We start from the raw sequence: 8,285 nt of genomic DNA, 5'->3' as shown, positions 1-8,285 counted from the left end.
TAGCAAGCATGTCAAATATCTGCCATCTCCAATCTGATGTTCAAAACAACTGCCCTGGAGTTTCTGGGAGAAATGTTATTTTTCTTTGATTTTGCATGATAACGGAGAGACCACTTGGGTGAAGCCAGGGTTTCCTAGAGGTAAACCCAGAGCTCTACAGACTTATAGTAAATCACCCTTCTGCCTTTCATTGCTTTTCCTTTTTATTTATTAGGCAAATAAAGAAAATTGTCATGGTTGACTAATTCATTGTTGAGAAGTGAAATACAGACTCAAGAGTCTCTACCACCCTGAGACTCAGACAGCTGTATGGTCTCTGTTCTTAAGGAAAATGAGAACGTAGAATGACATAAAAATTCTACACATAAACATAAACCCATTCACCCAGTATGTATGCGTTGAACACCTACAATGTGCCAGACAGGCCCAGGTAATGCATTGTGCTGAAAACACAGATGATTTCTCCAGGGATAAGGCATTTCCCCCTTCTCTTATTTCCTTAAGAGTGGTGGCCAAACCATTGACTGGTCACTATGTGTGGGTCCATGAGTTTTCTGAATGTAACTCTTATTTCCCCCAGTCTACCCTAGTGATGAGGAAATAAGTTTTGGGTCTGACTCCCAGAATTCCTGAAGGAAATATACAAATAAGGCCCCTTAACTCTCCCATTGCACACGGGGGACCCTAGCCAGCCAAGGAGGGACCTTCACAGCCCTCAGGTACCATTCTGTTGCTCAATGTGCTTTTGAAATGCAAGGATGCTGTGAACTTGAGGATGTTCCCGCTCTTCCCTGCCTACATGGAAGTGTGGAGAGGCCTCTGCATCTTGGCTTGGGGGTCATGTGTATTGATCTCCACCTGTCATCATTTCATGGCTGTGCAAACATGCGTCACATGGAGGAGCGACATGGCAATCCCTTGCCTATCTTCTCCCTCCAGGGTGGTCCGGGTTTGCTGTGGCAACATCGGCTTCTAGTTACCCTCCCTCAAGTTTCATCTTTCTCTACTGTCTGAGCGGTTCCTGAAAAGGCTGCATTAACTGAGTGAGTGATTACTTCAAGACTTGAAATAGCTTTTTTCCTGTCCCAGATATGACACAGTCACTTCCTCAGTAGAGCCATCACTCCAAGAGGAACAGGATGTCCTTGTAACGGAGCCAAGAGGGTCACATGATCAGACAGTCGGGGGCCTCCTGGGACCTTGTTTCCCCTTAAGCTGCTGGTCAGGACTTGTCCACAAAAGCCTCTCTGCGACAGACCCTGGCAAGCCATCCTGAACCTATCCTCTTATAGGGTTTCAGTCCAGAGCATTTCTCTAGGGAATAAGTGTTTGATGAACGAACACTAGAAGGGTGATAGGGAAGAATTCCTGTGGGGTGTCTTTGGTGGCCACGTGGAAATAAAGCCAGAATGCATGCGTTTCTTCACTAGAAGAATTGGGGAATCCCAATTGCCTGGTATCCTCGTCCCCCATGGCACCCTTCAAGGAGACCATAAAGTTTGGACAGGCAGCCGAACTTGCTGATTGGGGAATTCTTGTCTTAGTCTGGAGCCGGCTGGAGTAGAGAGTGGGAAGCAGAGGGAGGAAAGGGTTACATTAGAATTCAGGATCAGGCAGAAGAGAAAAAGCATTTATGAAGGTTGACCCCCAACCCTAAACCCAGATCCAGACTCCAGACCTTGCAGACACATGGTCAAGTTTTATTGGGAAGTCACCAGCCACTCCAGGGGAAAATATGATTTAGGCAGCTGTGCAGGAGCAGGGGTGGGGGAGCTGAGAAAGGTCTTCAAGCGGCCCAAAAAGGGGAAAATTAGCTGAGTCAGAAGCCAACAAGAGGAACCTGAACTAGAGGAACTTGGTCTGTAGGGTCAGAGGCAGCCTCACGCTGGGAGAGAGACTTGGGATTTTGCTTTTATTTTTTTTAAATCTTGAATTTCTGGTGCCATAAAAATCTTTATGAGACACAAAGTGATTTCATATTTATTTAGTGAAACCTTCTAATCAACTAAAAGTCACCTTTGGGGTGAATGGGAAAGTCCCCAGTCAGACCAGGAAGAAGTTCCAGAATGCCAGGAACCTGAGCAGATTTTCCAGGGCCACCTGGTCTTGCTGCTAAACCCCACCTCTTCCCTCCAAGAGTGAAATAGTAGATAAATCCAAAAGCTCCAGCGCTTTGGACCTCTAGAAGAACTGAGGCTGGCCATCAGCCAGGAGAGGTCACATAACTTTGACTATTGCCTGGGACATGGGGAAAGCCACTGGGTCACACAACAGACATCAGTATTGCACTGGTCAGAGCACACAGTTGCAGACAACAGAGTTCACTCTAGCTGGTTTAAGCAGGAAGGAGTTTATCAGGGGACATTGGGAAGCTCGTAGAATTGTCAGAAGGGCTGGAGGAGCAGGTTTTAAGCCGAACCTCTAGGAACAGTGCCTGGAACCACCCTGCAGGATTGGGTTGATAGAGAGCGGCTGCCACTGCCAACCACGGACCCATGCTTGCCTCTGCTGCAGGCAGGGCGCAGCCACTGCAGCTCCACTCCCAGAAACCTCCCAGAAGGATGCCCACACCCCTCCTGTTTCCTCAGCTGACTTCCAAATCAAAGTCTCTTGTGGGTGCATCTAAGTGACAAAATCTAAGCCACATGTCTGTACCCAGGAAGGTGAGAAATGTCTATACACACACACACACTCAACGTAAATATCTTTAAAATGTGGAGAGATTACGCAAAGACTCGAGAAGTTGGGAAGGGCAGATATCTGCTACCAGGGGTCTGTGAGCTGCAGCCTGGGATGCTCAGGAAAAGGTCGTGCTCCGTGTGTGGGTGAAGTGATAGATTCCTTGGTCGGTCTCCCTCAGCAGCATTCCGCTCAGTTGGTCTTAGGCAAAACAGAGAAGCTGTGCTTGCCTTCTAAGCTCTTCACATGACCAACCCAAACTGTCATCCATTTATTTAGCTTTAAGACACTTTCAAAAAGAGATTTGAGTCAACCTGGGTGTTGTTTTGCATAAGCAATGTAGTCCATTATAGGCATTGTGCAAGACACAGTTACACACGACTTCTAGTCTTGATGGGGAGTCAGGAAAACATACTCGCACCAACAGTACAGAAATAACCACGTTATGAGAAGCATCGCGTGAAGGGTGCAGAGCTGTGGGCTGGTCAGTATGGCTTTTTGGAGGAGACAGGATTGGAGCTGCTCCTTGAACAATGGGTAGGATTTAGATAGGCAGTCCTGGAGGATGGGAATGAGGTGAGTGATGCTTGGAGTGGGTGGGGCGTGTGTATACAAAGGAGATCCAGTGAGTTACAAGTCTGGAAGCAGTGCAGGGTAGGAGTAGAACTGTAAAAGATAACAATAGATACTTGAATTGGGACCGTGTTTTGGAGAATCTTGATTGCCCTGTGTATTAGTCAGAACTATTTTAGTTTTAATCGATAGAAATACAACTCAAGTTACAACTTAAGAAAAAAGGGAATTTATTGTTCCATCTAATTAAAAAGTCCAAGGGCATGAGTTTGAGACCCGGCTAGATCCAGGTATTCAGATGATCTCATCAGGACTCAGCATCTCTCAGCTCTGGGTTAGTCTGTGTCAGTTTCATTTTCCAGCAGGCTTTCTCCTTGTGGTGGTCCCTGGCAACCCCAGGCTTACATCATCTCAGTTTAGAAATCTCTTGCTCAGTATTTCTAGCAGAATTCTCAGGTCTGAGGTTTATTGATTGGCTCAGCCTGGGTCATGAGCAATCACTCCCTATCCCTACCAGAACTATAACCTTGACCAAGGGAATGAGGGGTCTCTCACTGACCAGATCTGGGACATGGCCCAAGAGGGCAAGTTCACCTTCACCCCAACCACATGGAGGGATGGTCACTTTAGCAGATGCTATAGGTTCCTCATCCTTTTTCCCTTGGTCCTTTCCCATTTCAGTGAATGCTGGCTCAATTTCCAATTGTTAACATCTGCCTCTCTTTACCTGAGGCCTTTCTCGGACCACCAGAGACCACTTGCACACATTCAAGACAGGCCAGAGAGCCAGGGAATTAACATCTCCTAGGAGCAGTCCTCAACGAATGGCTGATGGGATTGGTGTATAAATGCCACATTAGTATTTAAATTATATTTAATAGTAAAATAATAATTCAGGGACTTCCTTGGTGATGCAGTGGTTAAGAACCTGCCTGCCAATGTGGGAGACACGTTTCGAGCCCTGGTCCAGGAAGATCCCACATGGCGCGGAACAACTAAGCCTGTGCGCCACAACTACTGAGCCTGCGCTCTAGAATCCGTGAGCCACAACTACTGAGCCAGTGCACTACAACTACTGAAGCCTGCGTGCCTAGAGCCCATGCTCCGCAACAAAAGAAGCCACGGCAATGAGAAGCCCGCACACCGCAACGAAGAGTAGCCCCTGCTCGCCATGACTAGAGAAAGCCCACGTGCAACAATGAAGACCCAACGCGGCCAAAAATAAATAAATTTAAAAATAATAAATAAAATAAAATAATAATTCACACTAATAGAGGCATGCTAATTTTAAGGAGGAAGAAACCTGTAGGGCCTCTAATTCACATTTTCTGAGACCCAATTCAGTGGGAAAGCACATCTCTCCACCCCACACAAGTCCAGGCCTGATGTGCATTGGTTTCTATGGGGCCCCATCTGTCTTTAGACCAATTGCTGTGGTGCGGAGAATGGAGTGTGCCGACTGGGTGGGAAGCCAGGTCCCATCCTCCATCTGAGGCTCTGGCGCTGAGAGTGGGGGAGCAGGTTCTCCAGGGGAAATCAGGGAACCATTCCTGAAACTAGCACGAATAGAAGCTAGGTGGCAAAAACAGTAGATTCCTGAGACTCAGTGCTCTTCCAGAAGTACGAGTATCTCCGTCAGGTTCTCCAATATGTTTTCCTGTTCCTCTAGTACAAGAACGTACTATCAGTGGCCTTCGGTTCTCAGCTCCTTGGGTAGGGGTACAGCCACCTCGGCACCAGAGAGGTGAAGACGTCAAGAGTCTGGTACACAGTGAGATAAAGGACGCAGCCTGGGGTCTGTGAGAAACATTTTTGAGACAATTACGTGTGCCAGGCTCTGTGCTAAGTGCTTTCCCGGCTTATCACATTTTATCATCCTCACGGCCAACCCAAGGTAGGTGCCATTACTAATCTCTCCATGGCAGAAGAGGAAACAGAGGCTCACGGAGGTGATGTAACTTTCCCACACAAGGACACATGGCAGAAAGTGCCAGACCAAGAGCTCGATCTGAATGGTTTGGTGTTTAGACTTCCCGAAGCTGATCATCCCGGGGAAACTGAAGCAGCACCTGGGCGACCCTGGCTGTTGGCGGCAGGAGCCACCCCTCCCCGCCAACCCATCGGGGATGGTGATGCTGTTTTTTAAATTAATTAATTAATTTATGGCTGCGTTGGGTTTTCGTTGCTGGCTGTGGGCCTTCTCTAGTTGCGGCGAGCGGGGCTACTCTTTGTTGCGGTGCGTGGGCTTCTCACTGCGGTGGCTTCTCTTGTTGCCGAGCACCGGCTCTAGGAGCACGGACTCAGTAGTTGTGGCTCACGGGCTCTAGAGAGCAGGCTCGGTAGTTGTGGCGCACGGGCTTAGTTGTTCCGCAGCGTGCGGGATCTCCCCGGACCAGGGCTCGAACCCGTGTCCCCTGCATCGGCAGGTGGATTCTTAATCACTGAGCCACCAGGGAAGTCTCGGTGATGCTGGTTTGAAGTGCTGGAGACAATGTTTAATAGGCAGCTCTTCTGGACAATGGCTCCTTTGCAACAGCTGAGGGAAGGGCTTCTGGAAAGATCATTCAAACTATACCAAGCTCTCTTTAAGGAGGAAGGATGGATAATGACAGCCCACCTCCTCTTCCCCTCCCCATCACACCCCACTTTGCGTTAAGGCACAGCCACACGTCGTAGTGAACGTCCTCCTCTAGACTCAGCTCCCTCACCTCTGGGAGTGCTGGTGGCTCTTGTTCTGTGGTCTCCTTCAGGGAGGCCGTACCTGACACTCCAGTCTGGATGGAGGCCTCCCACCCCCTCACCCTACTTTATTTTTTTCATGATACATTGTTCAAGTATTGTCTGCCTCCCTCAGTGGAATGGAAGCTCCGGAGGAAGAGGATTTTATTTTGTTCAGAGTTGTCTCCCTAGTGCCTAGAACAGTACTTGGCACAGAGTAACTGTTAATAAATATTTGTTGAATGCATGCCTGTTTCCCCGGCACCGTGCTAAGTGCCGCCCATGCATTATCTCACTGAATCCTCAAAGGCCCATGAAGTTGCCCGTGCTGGGCTCGAGAACCAATTTCAGCAGATAGAGAAGTAGATATGTCCCCCCACGCCCCTGCCTGCATTCTCCTGCCAGGACCTGGTGTCAGGAGCCCTCAGGATAGACCAATCAGACTTAACCAGCGTCTGGGGGGTTTCCACCCTGGCTGCTATTAATAGCACCATCTGATCCCAGCACCTTCACACCTCCCTTGGTGTGAAAGTCTTTGGGGGTATAGGACAATCTCAGGTCCCAGAACCTTCTTTCCAGAAATTAGCAACAAACCAAAGAGGAGAGAGCTGTCCATGGAAGAGCTGGAGGGATTTGCTGCCTGTGGACCCTGGGGAGGAAAGATCTCAAGGCAGTGGGGGTGGGGAGTGGGCTTGGAGTGGGAATAGAAGAGGCTTCCTTGGCCTCCTCTCTCCTCCACTCTTGCTGCTACCCCACCACCACCTCAGGAGCAGCGGGAACGAGGGCTTTGGCCTGGTCAGAGTTGCCCCACAGAGGGCCCAGCCCTCAGCTAACCAGGGGCTCCTTTCCAAGGCTGGGCCTTTTGAGACAAACAACAACTTTCACCATGTCACACCCCAAGAGCTAATAGCCTCCCCGTGTATGTAATGTATTTAAAGCTGGGGAGGCAAACAGCAGCCTAGGGTGGCTCACAAGCTTCCCGGGGTGCATGCTTGTGGTTCTGGAAAGGCTACAACATTGACCTGACCTGCAAAGTGGCCCCTTTCCACATCCTCCATCTTGACTGTAGTCGTCTTTTCTCTGGCCAGACCCTCCATTCACTATTTATTTATTTATTTATTTATTTATTTATTTATTTTTTGCGGCAACGCGGGCCTCTCACTGTTGTGGCCTCTCCCGTTGCGGAGCACAGGCTCCAGACGCGCAGGCTCAGCAGCCATGGCTCACAGGCCCAGCCGCTCCGCGTCATGTGGGATCTTCCCGGACCGGGGCACGAACCCGCGTCCCCTGCATCGGCAGGCGGACTCTCAACCACTGCGCCACCAGGGAAGCCCCATTCACTATTAAAAAAAATAATAAACTTCCTCTCACTCAAAGGCTACCTGCTTTTCGGTTAATTGACAAGTATACAACAAATATTTATGGAAGGCTTCCTGGATGCCAAGCCACACCCACAACAGTGAGCAAGACAGACAAAACCCTGGCCTGCTTGGGCCTTCCAATCCAGTGGCAGAATAATGAATTCAGTCCACAATGCAGGCCTAGTTCTGGGTTCTTAGCGTGCCCTGGTTTAGCCTCCAGATGCGTGCGGCAGAAGCACATCCCTAACTGGTTAGAACTATTAAAGTGTGAGGAGCCCTGCCACACACAGCATTTCACCCGCTCTCCTCTCTTCCCCTTTAGTCTTGGAGGTTGCATTTCTGTGCTAGGAATATCAGCACTTAGGAGGGGCTTTTTCTGAGTGTTGTGTGGCCAAGACTGCAGCCGGTGAACATTCTCAGGGGCCGCCCAGCGCTGGAGGCTCCAGGGGATTGGAAGCCAGAGGAAGAATCCAATCTTATCCTCGATCCAGGCTTGCTGCCTGGGCCTCCAGGGGTCTGAGCTGGCAGGTGAGAAAAGGGAAAATCATCAGCCTCGGGAAACAGCCCCACTCCTCCTGCAGTGGGCGAGCAGCACGCTGTGATTTGCTGTGTGGTTTGGACCCGCTCGCCAAGTTTTCTGTCTTTTGTTACAATACTATCAGCTGTTCCCTCACGGTTTCAGGGTATGAACATCGCTCTGTTTATACTCGGCAGCACAAAGGTCTGTGAGTTTTTGTACACAGGAGGCCACCAAATGTCTGGAGAAGGAGGAGGGAGGCGAGAGTGTACAGACATTTGCCAAAGTGACAATGAGATTCAGTTCTTACCTAGGGGGTTGGTCAGAGGTTCCCAGCTTTGGCACTGGTGCCAAAGGGCCTGTGTGGACACGACAGCAGCCTGAAGTGGCTTGGGGCTGGTCAAAGGGAAAAGTCCTGGACATTCAGCTTGGAAGTT

Source organism: Delphinus delphis, chromosome 2 (genome assembly GCF_949987515.2).
Source record: "Delphinus delphis chromosome 2, mDelDel1.2, whole genome shotgun sequence".
Taxonomy (NCBI): Eukaryota; Metazoa; Chordata; class Mammalia; order Artiodactyla; family Delphinidae; genus Delphinus; species Delphinus delphis.
Note: the sequence above shows the minus strand (reverse complement) of the source record.